Source organism: Dasypus novemcinctus, chromosome 9 (genome assembly GCF_030445035.2).
Source record: "Dasypus novemcinctus isolate mDasNov1 chromosome 9, mDasNov1.1.hap2, whole genome shotgun sequence".
Taxonomy (NCBI): domain Eukaryota; kingdom Metazoa; phylum Chordata; class Mammalia; order Cingulata; family Dasypodidae; genus Dasypus; species Dasypus novemcinctus.
In genome coordinates, this window is record NC_080681.1 from 106683732 (window position 1) to 106698915 (window position 15184).

Below are 15184 nucleotides of genomic sequence, written 5' to 3' on the forward strand. Positions count from 1 at the left end.
TTTCTGCTGTCTTCCTCCAAGATCTTATTCATTTTCATTACTTAATGTAATAATAAAAATTATTATCACTATCACCTGTTTTGTAAAACCCTTTACTTTGTTAACCATGGAAACATTCCATGTCCATTAGCTCATTTGTTCCTTAATAACCTCATGACAGTTGGCAAATGAGAAAACTGAGGTTCAGACTGGTTAAGTGAGTTCTCTGAGGTTAGCACATGAGACCAGCCTTCAGGAGGCCTAAACTGCTCGGGGCTGAGCATCATCTTTGAAACTCACGAGGACAACCTATCTGGGCTGGTTCTGACCCTGAGTTGCAGCCCTACATGTCTAGAGAAGACTCAACACCTTAAACTCGAGGTCCAAAATAAAGCTCAATATTTTTCCATGAATCGAAGCTCCCTCCCCCAACTTCCTCCTTTCTGCCAAGGTTAAGATTTTCTGAGTACTGTTCAAAAGCTCTTTTTTTCTTTTTTTTTTTGAGGTACTGGGGACCAAGAATTGAACCCAGGACCTCGTATGTGGGAAGCCAGAGCTCAACCACTGAGCCACATCAGCTACCCTGAGTTGGTTTTTATTTTTGTTTCACTTGTTTTTTGAACCCGGTACCTGTCATATGGGAGGCGGGTATTCACATCCTCTCCCAAAACCTTGATTTTTAAAATTCCTTCCTCTCTTCTTCATATTTCAGTTTCTTCCTCTTTGGATTAAAAGACCAACCTCGTTGCTTCTGCTCCCCAGTCTCCTCTCTTACTCTTCATTTCATTCTACCCAGATCTCCAGTTAGTCTCCCTAAATTGTGGCTTTCTGTGAGACTGCCCTGCTTAGAAATCTTTAAAGGCTCAGTCCAATTCAACAGCTATTCCTTTAGTGCTGTGCTTGGCGACTCAAGCTGTTCTTAGCCTCTGCACTGTACTCTGAAGGTAGCTATGCTCACTGCCACCTTCTTATGTTTACCTAAGCTATTCTTCCTACCAGAGTGCCTTCCTTCTTGCCTAGATGAATTCTTATTATATTTTAAGACTTAATTTAGGAAGCAGATGTGGCTCAACTGAAAGACTGTCCGCCTACCATATAGGAGGTCCAGGTTCAAACCCAGGGCCTCCTGGCCCATGTGGTGAGCTAGCCCACATGCAGTGCTACCGTGTGCAAGGAGTGCTGTGCCACACAGGGGTGTCCCCCGCGTAGGGGAGTCCCACGCACAAGGAGTGTGCCCCGCCCAGGAGTGGCCCTGCACACAGGAAGAGCTGATGCAGCAAGATGACACAACAAAAAGAGACACAGATTCCTGTGATGCTTGATGAGAATGCAAGCGGACAAAGAAGAACAGTGAATGGACACAAGAGAGCAGACAACGGGGGTGGGGGTGGTGGGGGAGAGAAATAAAAAATAAATCTTTAAAAAAAGACTTAATATAGTTTCCATTTGGTGAATCCTCCCACTGATCTTTTTCTTTTCTGAACCCAAATATTGATCTTAACTTTTTCACAGTCATTGTTTTGTTTTATTCGACATGACCCATAAGAACAATCAATCAATCAACCCAAAAGAGAACTGACAGAGATGATAGAATCAGAAGTGAAAGACATTAAAACAGTTATTATAACTAGTCAAAAAGTTAAATAGTGACATGGAAGATATAAGAAAGACTCAAGTATACTTCTGGATATGAAAACTACAATGTCTAAAATGACAAATACACTGATGGGATTAACAGATTCGACATTGCAGAAAAAATGATCAGTGAACTTGAAGCCATGGTAATAGAAAATACTCAAAATAAAACAAAGAGGGAGCGGAGGTGCTCAAGCCATTGGGTACCTCCCTCCCATAAGGGAGATCCCGGGTTTGGTTCCCAGTGCCTCCTAAAAAGATGTGCACACAATGAACAAACACAGAGAGCAGACAGTGCAAACAATGAGGTGGGGGGGGAGGCTAGAAATTAAGAAAAACAAACAAATATAACACAAGAAAAAACAAAATTTTTAAAAATGAAGAGTACTGAGCTATGAAGCAACTTCAAGCAGCTTTATGTATGGGTAATTGGAGTCTTTGGAAGAGAGGAAGGGAGACAGAAAATATATTTGAAGAAATAATGCTTGGGGAGCAGATGTAGCTGAAGTGATTGAGCACTTGCTTCCCATATACAAGGTCCAGGCTTTATCCCTGGTAGGCTCCTAAAAACAAACAAAAAAACCAACTCTTATTGGGGTGCAGATGTAGCTCAGTGGTTGAGTGTCTGCTTTCCAAGTATGAGGTCCTGGGTTCAATCCCTAGTACCTCCTGAAAAAAAAAGCCAAAAAAAAATGTCCAAAGTCCATGAAAATGATAAAACGACAGATCCAAGAAGCTCAACGAACCCCAATCACAAAAAACGAGAAGAGAAATGCACATAAAAATTGCTCAAAACAAATGATAAATAGAAAATCTTAAAAGTAATCAGAGGAAAACAAACAATCAGAGAAAAAAACTTGTTTGGTACAAAAAAAGACAAGGATGACATCAGGTTTCATTGTTACAAACAATGTAAGCAAGAAGAGAGTGGAGAAAAATCTTTAAAGAATCCCAGCAAAAGGATATTTAGTAAAGTACATCCAGCAATATCTTTCAAAAAGGAAAGTGAGTTTTGGTTATGGATGATTGATGGTAGCACAACATTGTGAATGTAATTAACACCACTGGATTCTATACTTAAAAGTGGTAAAACGGGAAATTTTAGGTTATGTATGTTACCAGAATAAAATTTAAAACAAACAAACATGGGTCTGGTAGAGAAAGCTATTTCCAGACATACAAAAACTGAAAGAATTTATCACCAGCTGAACCATGGTAAAAGAATGTTAAAGGATGTCCTTTGGGGGTGTATATAAAGGGGGAGTAGATGTAGCTCAATGGTTGAGTGCCTGCTTCCCATGTATGAGGTCCTGGGTTCAATCCCTATACCTCCTAAAAAAAAGAAGTGACACCAGACGGAATACAGGAAATAAACAAAGGAATGAAGAACACTGGAAATGTAACTATATGGGCAAATAATTGTTTTTCTTATAATTTAAAACTTAATCATGGCACTGATCAAGATGGCAGAAAAGCGTCAAGACTTTGGCCTCCATGAAAGCTTAGAACAACCAGTAACAACAGGCAAAAATATCTTTCTCAAAGCTCCAGAAAACAGTTAAAGGACTACAGTAAGAGGGTCAGCAGTGAATCAAGAAAAAGACCATTCAAAGCAGCAGAATCTTGTGGCCCCTGGCTGGCCCCTACCCCATCCTCACTGGCTCGGCATAGAGCAGGCCCAGTGCGGATCCCTGGCCCCACTTCTGGAGGGAGTAACCCTCATGCACATCCTGGGAGAATGTCTATCTGGCCCAATCCGTTTGGTGATGGCTCGAAGGACCTTCTGCAACAGAATTTGCCCTTAGTATAGAAGGCAGCTCACAGAGCTCTACAGAATGCTGTGGGGAAGCAGTCAAGTTATGCTCCTTGGGGTAAACTCACTGGCTGTTGGACATGCAATGCGGTGCCTGGGATCATGAAGAAACTGTTTCCTAGGGAAGAGGGGACGTGTGTATCCATGTAAGTGGGGGAATTCCTAGGGCCAAATGTACATGCCCAAGAGAAAACATATGGGCAGAAAGCACCAGCAAGGTCCCTGTGCTTTTAGTCTGGAGCTGTTCTCTAAACCCTGGGCGCTCTCCCAGGTGAATGAGCAGAGAGTGGGAAAATGATTTCCTTTTTTTTTTGTTTGTTAGCTCCTAGTATTCAAGGAAAGCTGTCATAACTCTAGCTGAATACAGGTGTAAGGAACAGATATCTTAGTCTAAATTCCTGTGATACATTAAATGTTAAAATGTCCAGGTTTCAAAAAAAATATTACGAAACATCCAAAGAAACAGGAAGGAATGGCCCAGTCAAAAGAGAAGACTAAAGCTTTAGAAATAATCGATAAAGAGGACCAGACTTGGGACACAGCAATGACTTGAAAAAAAAAGTCCTAAAATATGCTCAAAGAGCTCAAGGAAAACATGAACAAAAAACTAAAGGAGGGAAGCAGACGTGGCTCAACTGATAGAATGTTCGTCTACCATATGGAGGGTCTAGGGTTTGATCCCCAGGGCCTCCTGACCCGTGTGGTAAACTGGCCCACGCACAGTGTTGCCGTGCTCCGGGAGTGCTGTGCCACACAGGGGTGCCCCTGCATAGGAGTGCCCCATGTGCAAGGAGCACGCTCCGCAAGGAGAGCCAGCTCACGTGAAAAAGAGCGCAGCCTGCTCAGGAGTGGCGCCCCACACACGGAGGGCTGATGCAGCAAAATGACACAACAAAAAAGAGACGCGGTTTCCCAGTGCTACTGGGTAATGCAAGTGGACACAGAAGAACACACAGCGAATGGACACAGACAGAAGACAATGGGAGGGAATGGAAGAGAAATAAATACAATAGTTTTTTTTTTTTTAAAAAAAGGAACTAAAGGAAATCGGGACAACAAAGAACACAATGGAAATAATGAAAAGGAGCCAAACAGCAGAACACCACAGTAACAGAAATTAAAATTTTCTAGAGGTGTTCAACAGCAGATTGGAACTAGCAGAAAAAGAATCAGTGAACTTGAAGATGAGACAATTGAAATAATCCAGTCTGAGGAGCAGAAAGAATGAAGAAAAGTGAACAGAGCCTGAGGAACCTGTGGGACACCATCAAGCACACCAATACATACACTGTGGAAATCCCAGAAGAAAAAAGGGGCAGAGAAAATATTCAAAGAAATAATGGCTGAAAACTTCTCACATCTAATGAAAGTCATGAATATACACATCCAAGATGCTCAAAGAACTCCAAACAGTATAAACCCAAGTAGACCCCCACTATGCCATATTTTAATCAAACTGTTGAATGCCAAAGATAGAGAATTCAAAAGCCTCAAGAGAGAAGCAGCATGTCACATACAAGGGCGCCTCAATAAAATTAAGTGCCAATTTCTCATCAGAAACTATGGAAGAAGGCAGTGGAAGACACATTTAAAGTGCTGAAGCGGGTGCAGATGTAGCTCACTGGTTGAGCACCTGCCTCCCACACATGAAGTCCTGGGTTCACTCCCTGCTACCTCCTAAAAAAAAAAATATATATATATATATATATATATATATAAAGTACTGAAAGCAAAAAACTGCCAACCAGGAAACGGACTTGGCCCAGTGGTTAGGGTGTCTGCCTACCACATGGGAGGTCCGCGGTTCAAGCCCTGGGCCTCCTTGACCCATGTGGAGCTGGCCCATGCGCAGTGCTGATGCGCGCAAGGAGTGCCGTGCCACAAAGGGGTGTCCCCCGCGTAGGGGAGCCCCCTGCGCAAGGAGTGCACCCTGGAAGGAGAGCCGCCCAGCGCGAAGGAGGGAGCAGCCTGCAGAGGAATGGCGCCGCCCACACTTCCCGTGCCACTGATGACAACAGAAAGCGGACAAAGAAACAAGACGCAGCAAAAAGACACAGAAAACAGACAACCGGGGGAGGGGAGGGGAATTAAATAAATAAAAATTAAAATTTTAAAAAAAAAAAAAAAACTGCCAACCAAGAATTCTACATCTGGCATCTTTCAAAATTGAGGGAGGGATTAAGACATTCCCGGATAAAAGCTGAGGGAGTTCATCACCACTAGACCAGTCATATAAGAAATACTGAAGGGAATTTTGTAGGTTGAAAGGAAAGGACACTAGACAACTCACTGAAGTCACATGAAAAGATAAACATCTCTAGTAAAGATATTGACATGGTAAATATAAATACCAAATCTCTTGTTTCTAACTATACCTTTTACCTCCTGCAGGATCTAAAAGGCAAATGCACAAAATGTAATAAACCAGTGGTTTTGGACTCATAATATATAAAAATGCAATTTGCAACAAGAGCTACATAAGGTGGGAGGATGGAGGAGTATAGGAACATAGTGCATACACTATTGAAGTTAAATTGGAATGAATGCAAACAAGATTGTTTTAAATTTAGGCTGTTAAATTTAAGCCCCTTGGTAACCACAAAGAGAATATCATAGAATATGCAAATTTACAGGGACAGAAAGTAGAATACAGGTTACCAGGTGTGGGGGGACAGGGGCAATAGAGAGTTAGTGGAAAATCAGTGTAGGGTTTCCGCTGTGGGTTAAGGGAAAGTTTTGGTAATAGATGGTGGTGAGGGTACCACAACATTGTAAATATGATTAATCCCACTGAATGCTATTTTTGGGAGGGATTGAGATGGGAAGATTTATGTTGTATACATGTTTACAAAATTTGAAAAAAGAAACTGAAGAGATAATGACAAGTAAATGCAATACATGATACTGGATGGGATCTAAGAATGGAGAAGGCTCAAAAGGACATTACTGGGATATAAGAAAAAATTGAAATATAGAATGTAAGCTTTATGTCAGTATTTTATTTCTTGACATTGATAACCACACTTGAGGTGATTACATAAGTGAATATCCTTGTTCCTAGGAAATGTACATGGAATTATCTGTTTAAGGAGTATCATGTGTGCAACCTGCTCTCAAATGTTCAGAAAATAGATGATAGATAGGAAGGTAGGTAGAATGATACAACAAGGGTGGCAAAAGTTTGAAATTGGTGAATCTAGGTGTCTGGGTGTGAGGAGTATGTGGGAGTTCTCTGTATGGGGTTTGCATTATTTTTGCAGCTGACCTGTAAGTTTTAAATTATTTCAAAATAAAAAGTAAAAAAAAATTAATAGCCTATTTAAACAAAAATAACACATTGTGGATTTTATAACAGATAAAAGTAAAATGTATGACAAGAACATAAAAACTATCAGGGTAGAAATGGAAGTACTCTATTGAAAGGCTCTTAAACTAAAATAAGCGAAGTGGTAGAGTATCATTTGAATGTTGGCTCTGATAATTTAAAGATGTATTCTGTAAATTCTAAAACAACCACAAAAATAACAAAGAATAATAGCTAATAGGCTGGATGAGATGGGGAAAAAAAAGAATACAAAGGATAAGTCAGACAAATAGAAAAAACAACAGGATGGTAAAACTCAAACCTAAGCACATCAATAATCATATTAAAAGTAAATGCTCTACAAGCCTGCGCATGGCATTGGGGGTTAAGCTGCAGCACCAGAGCATGTGCTTGCCCAGGGTTGCCTGACCCTACTGGCGGCCTTTAACCTCCAGCAAAAAAAAAAAGTAAATGGTCTAAACACCCTAATTAAAAGGCAGAAATTATATTAGATAAAAAACATGCCCCCAAAACATGCCTAAAACATACTTTAAACATAAATATAAAGGGATAAGGATATACCATGCTAATACTAGTCAAAAGAAAGCTGCAGGGGAGCAGATGTGGGCCAAGTAGTTGAGCACCTGCTACCCACATAGGGAGGGTCCTGGATTCAGTTCCTGGAGCCTCCTAAAAACAAAAATACAAACAAGCAAACCAACAACAAAAAACTCAGGGGAACTAATGTGGCTCAGTGGTTAAGTGTCAGCTTCCCACATACAAGGTCCTGGGTTCAAACCCCAGCCTGGTACCTCAAAAAAAGGAAAGCTGCTGTAGCTATATTAACATTAAAGCAGGGAGGCGGATGTGGCTCAACAGATAGAGCATCCACCTACCATAAAGGAGGTCCAAGGGTTCAATACCCTGGGCCTCCTGGCTCATGTGGTGAGCTGGCCCATGCGCAGTGCTGCTGTGTGCAAGGAGTGCCAGGCCCCATGTAAGGGTGCCCCCTGCGCAAGGAGAGCCGTCCCGACAAAACCGCAGCCTGCCCAGGAGTGGTGCCCCACACACGGAGAGCTGACGCAGCAAGATGGTGCAACAGATCCCCAGTGCTGCCTGATGAGAATACAAGCAGACACACAAGAACACAAAGCAAATGGACAGAGAGCAAACAATGGGTAAGGGGGGTGAAGGGGGAAAAAAATAGTAAAGCAGATTTCAGAACAAAGACTATTACCAGAGATAAAGGTCATTTCATAATGATAAAGGAAATACAGTAAGTTTTAGAATAAATGAAGCAAAAGGAGAAACAGATAAATCCACTACATTTGGGGACTTTATGCCCTGCTCTCAATAATTGACAGAATAAGTAGTCAGAAAACCTGTTAAGAATATAGTAGACTTGAACAACTTTCAACCAATTTGAGGTAAAAAATGTATAGTACTAAATGCTTTTCCTAAAAAAGAAACATCTCTAACCTTAGCTTCTACTTTTAAAAACCAGAAAAAGAGCAAAAATAAACAGAAGGAACTAATAAAGATAAAAGCAGAAATCAATGAAATAGAAAACAGAAAAATAGAGAAAATTCAACCAGGACTTGTTATATGCATGGCACTAGGCTTACATATTTGGCCTCTTACTCAAGGATCCTCCAGCTAGTGTAGGTTAGATGGGCATTAACTAGAAAATAACCACATCATAGTAGAGTATAGTGGTTATCAAATTAGCTTAATACAAGAGTTCTGACCAGGTGGAAATACTGTTAATATTTTTTGGTATGGTAATTGCACTGGTTGAGTGGAGTCTGTAGTCGCCTTTGTTCAATTCCATGCTGCCACTAGCTGTTTAACTTGGTAATAGGGAAGCAGATTTGGCTCAAGATAAGAGCATCCGCATCCATATCCGCCTACCACACAGGAGGTCCAGGGCTCAAACCCAGGGTCTCCTGACCCGTGTGGTGAGCTGGCCTACGTGCAGTGCTCATGCACGCAGGGAATGCTGTGTTACACAGGGGTGTCCTCTGAGTAGAGGAGCCCCACGCACAAGCAGTGCGCCTCTTAAGAGTGGCCCCACGTGAAAAAAGTGCAGCCTGCCTAGGAGTGGTGCCTCACACCGGAGGCTGACGTCAACAAGATGATAGGGATTCCCGGTGCTGACAAGAATGCAAACTAACTTGGTAAATTTCTCAAATCCTCCAATTTCAGTTTCCTCACCTATAAAATGGACACAAGAATAGATATATGGGGGATTAGATAATTACTACTAGTCCATACCCTCACTTTTTCTCTCCTGGAAAAGTAGGGTGAGATCAAGCCAGGGAAGGATAAATGGTGGTGGATTTTAAACATTCAACACAATTTAGTGGATACTATACCCCTGGTTCTAAGAAAAAAGTTAAACTGTAATCATGGGATTGTACTAAGTTTTACAAATTTGAATCCTCACAACCCCATTTTACAGATGAGGAAATGTCAGGTTTTGACTTGCCCAAACTTAAGATTCACTCAGGGTGTCTTGTTGGCAGCAACTGCTATGCCAGACTTCCTTTAAGAGGCCTGAAGTCCACAGGAAAGTATGTTGCTGGTTTAGCAGAAAAGGCTGGGACCTAGAACTGCTGACAGCTTGCAGCAGCTCCAAGCAGGAAAAAAATTTCCTGAACAGCCCCACTGAATTTGCATTGAAAACAAATTTGACTAAGCACCTAAGCATGTGAAAGGTAGTGAAACCCAGTCACAGGCCTGACCCTCACAATTCTTCCTAGCAGGGCCTATTGTGTTCTGCATTTGTGCAGACTCTAGCATCACTATGTGAACTTGGGTGTTTCTAGGTTCTTCCATCTGCGGATGGGTTAAATTGATACTTAGCCACCTTAAAATCAATTACCAACTGCCTACCTAGACGACTTGCAGGCCAGCTCACCCAAACCCCTCAAAACTGGTTTCTATAATAAAAGGCTCATATGTATTCCATCCTACACCTCTGCATTACAAAACTCTACAAAGTAGACTACCTTCTAGATGGAGCTCCCCTTGCCCCCATCCTGCAGGATCTCCAGGGCTGGCAGCCAGTGCAGGGGCTTTGGCAAGGTTTCCATTATGACTCAACTTTTAACATCATGCAAAGGCAGAGATGGGCTAGTTACTATATGCTCATATACACAAGCTGTGCAGCCTCATGTAACACACTAGCTGGATAAAAACAGGGATGGGGAAGGAATAAAGAAACGGGACTGAACAAGATCTCAGGGACTTACTCTTTCTTCATTCAAATAAAAAAAACTGCCAAAGGCAGTTTTAGTGCCCGCTTAACAAGTACAACCATTCATAGGCTTGGCCATGACATTTCTGCTTAAAAAAGAAACCACAACAATTTCAAATTCATCTTTATTTGAATTCATAAATACATTAGTTTAAAAGGCTAATCTACTTTGCTCTTATTCTCAGAATACATGGGTTATTTAGTACATTAGATATTAAACTGTTATACGGTGTTGGGGTAACCTGAAAATTTGCATTTCTAGCCAATTCCCATGATTCTGTCTTTAAAGCTGGAATTTTTGGATTTACTCAGTTTCTTAAAAAGCCAAAAATGGAGATAGCTGTGCCAATTTTCAAACCCTCCATGACCATCTTCAAGATTGTATAGCATCCACTTTCCCACCTCATATTTCAATGTCAAGGCTTTGTTCCTCTTCTCTCCTGAATGTACACAAACATAAAAGAGGTTTAGATTCCTTTTTAAGGTCTTTGAATTTTAATTTTTAATATGAGATATGTTTCCTGCATGGTTTTTCTCCTCAGTCATTGTCAATAAGACTCAGAGAAGCTGTAGGAATATGCAGGTGGGGGCTCGAGAGCCCGGCTTCCTCTCCAACGTTGTGGAATGGGACTGTACATCACTGGGCAGAGCCCTGTGCTCCCCTGCGCCACCTGGACAGAGCCCGGGGAGAGTGACCTCCCGGGGTATCCACGTTGGAATGCTAGTCACTGTATGGTAATTTACAAAAGTAACAATGCTGTATAATAAATATAACACCAATTTTACTCACCTCAGATCTGAGGTATTTTGGAATTCTTTTGAGAATTCTGTGAAACAAAGGTACACAGTGTAAATGTAATTCACCAATAGATTAAAAACAAGACAAAGCACACTTCTCCTGAACATGTGGTAAACTGACCCTGGATCCAGACTGGGATGCTCAAGAAAACTGTTTCCTGCATGGTTTGTCTCCTCAGTCATTGTCAATAAGACTCAGAGAAGCTGTAGGAATATGCAGGTGCAGGCTTGAGAGCCCGGCTTCCTCTCCAACGTCGTGGAATGGGACTGTACATCACTGGGCAGAGCCCTGTGCTCCCCTGCGCCACCTGGACAGAGCCCGGGGAGAGTGACCTCCCGGGGTATCCACGTTGGAATGCTAGTCATTGTCTTTAGTGTAATTTACAAAAGCAACAATGCTTTATAATAAACATATCACCAGTTTTATATTTTCAAGAGCTTCCAGTTTATTCATCTTGGACTATACAAACTAGTATATAGGAGGAAAACAGAAAAAACAACCAAGAGGGTTAGTAATAGTTTTTAACCAGTTCTAAATCACATCAACAGATACTGCCACTTCCCTTCAGGGTCTAAGTATTTTGGCTGGAGAAGTTGGTGAGACTTGCAAAGGGAATACACATATGCAAAATTTTTGACTGGCCAAACCACTCCACCCATCTCAATTTCTTGATCTGAAAAGTAGACAGGTATCGATAAGGGTGTGTACAATAGTTCTCTCTGATGGGTAAGCTTTTTAAAAATTCCCGTCAAGAAACTTACAGAAACATCTTAACATCCCCTAAATGACAAAATGCATTAGAAATGTTTACAGGTGATAAACTGGTAAGCCCAAAAGCAATTTAGAGCATATTTACTCACCTCAAATCTTAGCTACTTTGGAATTCTGTGAGAATTCTGTAAAACAAAGGTAGAAAAGTATTAAGTGTAATTCACCAATAGATCAAATAAGACAAAGTGCACTTCTCTCAGACACATGGTAAACTGAACCTAGATCCAGATTAGAGTGCCCTGGAGAGCTGTTTCCTGCATGGTTTGTCTCCTCAGTCATTGTCCATAGGACTCTGAGAAGCTGTAGGAATATGCAGGTGCAAGCTCAAGGCCCGGCTTCCTCTCCAACGTGTGGAATGGGATCGTACATCACAGGGCAGAGCCCTATGCTCCCCTGAGCCACCTGGATAGAGCCCGAGGAGAGTGACATCTCGGGGGTATCCACGTTGTAAAGGCAACTATATCCGGTTTAATTCGAAGACTGTAGAAGAAAACAATCTAGTTGACAGCATCTTTCCCTTATCCATCAAAGCACCAACCATATTTGGCTTCAAGACCAATCAGCCACACAACAGCAATCCTAATTAACTTCCTGCCAGGTATCCCAAGTGAAAAATATCTAAAAACTAACAGGTCTCATGAACCCTAAATCCAAACCAAGGATATGTAGTGGTTAAGTATCCCAACCCACAAACATCAAGACAGCAAAAAGAGTAAGTCCTGGGACAGTCCGGGTATCAGTATTCTTAAACTCAGATGGAATTGTATCTGGAAAACATGCTTACTAAAAATTTCTTCAATTAGGCAGCTCTGAAAATTCTAATATCTTACCCAGATATAGCTAAGCTTGTTTTCTATCTATCTAATACTTTGTTCTTAACTCCTAGATGGATATCAACCAGACCTTCCCAGTTCTGCTTACAGGAATAAGAAAACATCTCAAAGCAAAACCACAAAATTGGCTTCAGGGACACCTTATGGCCCAGTAGATCTGTAACTTTTTTTAAGCACAAGGAGCTTGATACCCTTGAGGTGGCAGCTTAAAAAGGAGTCACGGAGACTCATTAATACAATATCCGTGACAACAGGACGGACTTTTGGCATGCTTCAGATAACACAGGATTGGGAAATTTGCCCACATCCTCAATACTCTATGAAAAATACAGTGCCAAGAATTCACCTCAGGTAAGTTGATACTGGACCTCTATCTCCTCTTCTTTGCTCATTAAAAACCCTAAGCCTCCATTCTCGCTTTGAAATGGCTTAGGTGCGATTCCCCTCGCTTATGCACTCGCAAAAAATCACCTTTTCACTGCAAAAACTGTTTCTCTTTTGTGGCTCCAGAAAGGCCCGTCTATTAAAAACAGCCGTTCTGGCAGTACCAGAATTCAAGAGCGAAACGATTTATGCGGAACTCCACTGAAATCACGCCTTTTAGAAGGGTGGTAATTAACGGCACACATAGGCAACAGTAAAGGATAGCGGAAGAGAAGTGCCTTCCGCATCTCAGCTACAGCCCAAGGAGACTCTGCACTAGTGCGATCCTCGACCAGGGTCAAAGCCCTAGAATTCTGGGCCGTCGGCGGCCATCGGCGGCCACCCCGCGGCCCTCGTCAGGCTCACACTCGTCGCACGCAGAAGTGTAGTCAGCATGGCCGCCGCTGAAGGAAACTCTAAATAAAATGATTCCCACAGGAAAAGCTACTTACCGGATCGAAGTGCCAGACCTGGAGCTGTGTAACCAAGCTTACGAAATACACTCACCTGAAAACACACGGCCGCGCGCTGAACTTCCTCTGAAAGAAGGACCTAGCCAAAAACATTCTTATTTATACCTTGCGAAGGGGGCGGAAACCAAGGAATGTGTAGTGCGCCTGCGCGGTCATGCGCAGTTAGGGAACGAGAAATTCGCTAAGGGTGCCGGGAATCTCAGCCTTACCACACTGTGAGGTTTCTCCCGATCGTGGGGTGTTTGCGCGGTACCATGGCCAGCCATGTTAGTTTTAGAAAAGGGAGATTTGAGGCTCTGTTGCCGCGAGCTGTAACGAGTAGGTGGTTTACTTCTCTGTAGTGAGCTTGCCCAGTCTGGCGGCTGCGTTGTTAGATAAGCCGGCCGAAAACCTTTAGGAATAAGTATGCAAGACAGGAGAAGACATCTAGAAATAGGTAACGCCTGGATGGAATCTGGCGGATCACGTGTGCAATAAACCTTCGTTAAATGCCTAAGACGGAAGTGCCCCTAGGCGAATTGGCTAAAATACAGAACTTCCTAATTAATGTAAACAAGTAGGCAAGTAAAAAATCCTTAAGATACATGTTACAGGAGAAATGTTGCAAATGTGACAGAATTTCAGGTATGGTGTTAGGCAAATTGACATCCATGGCATCTGGGCTCTATGAATAGAAATGAGCATTTATGGAACTCTTCCTATATATTAGCTTTTGTGCTGGGGACTTTAAGTACATTGTTTACTCTCACAGCAATTGTAAAACATTGTTATACAAATTTTAAGGTGAGAAACGGGTTCAAAGCAGCAGTTCTTGGGTCCATGAAGTAAAATTATTTTCATAAAAATATTTAGACTTTTGAATTTTCTTTTTTGTCTTTTTTTCTTATTTCTTTTTACTTTGTTGACATTTGGACTGATGGTGCAAAAGCAGTGGTGGGTAAAACTGGTGCCTTAGCAGGAATCAAGGCTGTGCCACCAAATTGTACTAGGAATCATTGCATTCTTCATTACCTCACATTAACTTTTTTTAAGTTAGTTTCCTAGGGGAGTCAATGTAGCTAAGTGGTTGAGCACTTGCTTCCCATGTATGAGGTCCTGGGTTCAATCCCTTGTACCTCCAAAATTTTTTTTTAAATTAGTTTCATCTAAGAATGTCATTGATGTAGGGAAAAAATAGTACTACTTTGATTAGATTTCAACCCTTTAGTGCTCATCTTTTTAATACTTGTGTGACAAAATTAAAAGTACGTATAGGCTCTTTCTGTCTAGAGGAGCCAACACCAAATCTTGGTGTGTATTTCCATCTTTCTCTCCCATTTCTCAGCAAGCTCTGTTCTTTCCCCCATTTCCCAAAATAAATTCTTTTTACTGGCCTAACTAAAAAAAAAAACAAAACACACACACAAAAAACGTACATATAGTGGAGCAGGTGTAGCTCTGTGGTTGAGTGCATGCTTTGCATGTATGAGGTCTTGCGTTCATTCCCAATAACCCCTAAAAAAAAAGTAGGCTGGTTGTCTACAGCAAAAGCAACTGTTCGAATTTCACACTGAAAAGGACACATTTTTCCAGGAAAAGCCACTTTACTTGAAAGAATGATTGCCATATATCTTTTCAACTACCTGTCTGTGTGAGACTGGAATTTCTTATATATTTAAAACAGAATAACATATTGCAATAGATTGAATGCAGAAGCAGATGTGAGAATCTAACCGTCTTCTATTTAGCCAAACATTAAAAAGACATGCAGTTCCGGGCTCGGGCGCCATGGCGGCGGCGCAGGCGGAGGCGGACCCCGAGCGCAGGATGGAGGAGGCGGTGCGCATGGCCAAAGAAGCCCTTGAAAATTCTGAAGTCCCTGTTGGCTGCCTCCTGGTCTACAACAATGAAGTTGT

At 41.8% G+C, this 15184-nt stretch overlaps 1 long non-coding RNA gene and 3 other non-coding genes across 4 annotated transcripts; all 4 read right to left on the reverse strand.

The window, feature by feature from the left end:
* Nucleotides 1–10101: 10101 nt before the first annotated feature.
* On the reverse strand, nt 10102–13433 carry LOC101423409 (uncharacterized). The gene is made up of 4 exons (XR_188087.4): nt 13324–13433; nt 11650–11685; nt 10781–10817; nt 10102–10430 (listed from the first exon to the last, which is right to left on the reverse strand). It is a non-coding gene; the product is annotated as an uncharacterized lncRNA (long non-coding RNA).
* Nucleotides 10503–10707, reverse strand: LOC111763501 (small nucleolar RNA SNORA73 family). The gene has a single exon (XR_002796364.1). It is a non-coding gene; the product is annotated as a small nucleolar RNA SNORA73 family (small nucleolar RNA).
* On the reverse strand, nt 10938–11142 carry LOC111763500 (small nucleolar RNA SNORA73 family). Its single transcript, XR_002796363.1, has one exon. It is a non-coding gene; the product is annotated as a small nucleolar RNA SNORA73 family (small nucleolar RNA).
* Nucleotides 11806–12009, reverse strand: LOC111763502 (small nucleolar RNA SNORA73 family). Its single transcript, XR_002796365.1, has one exon. It is a non-coding gene; the product is annotated as a small nucleolar RNA SNORA73 family (small nucleolar RNA).
* Nucleotides 13434–15184: the final 1751 nt, after the last annotated feature.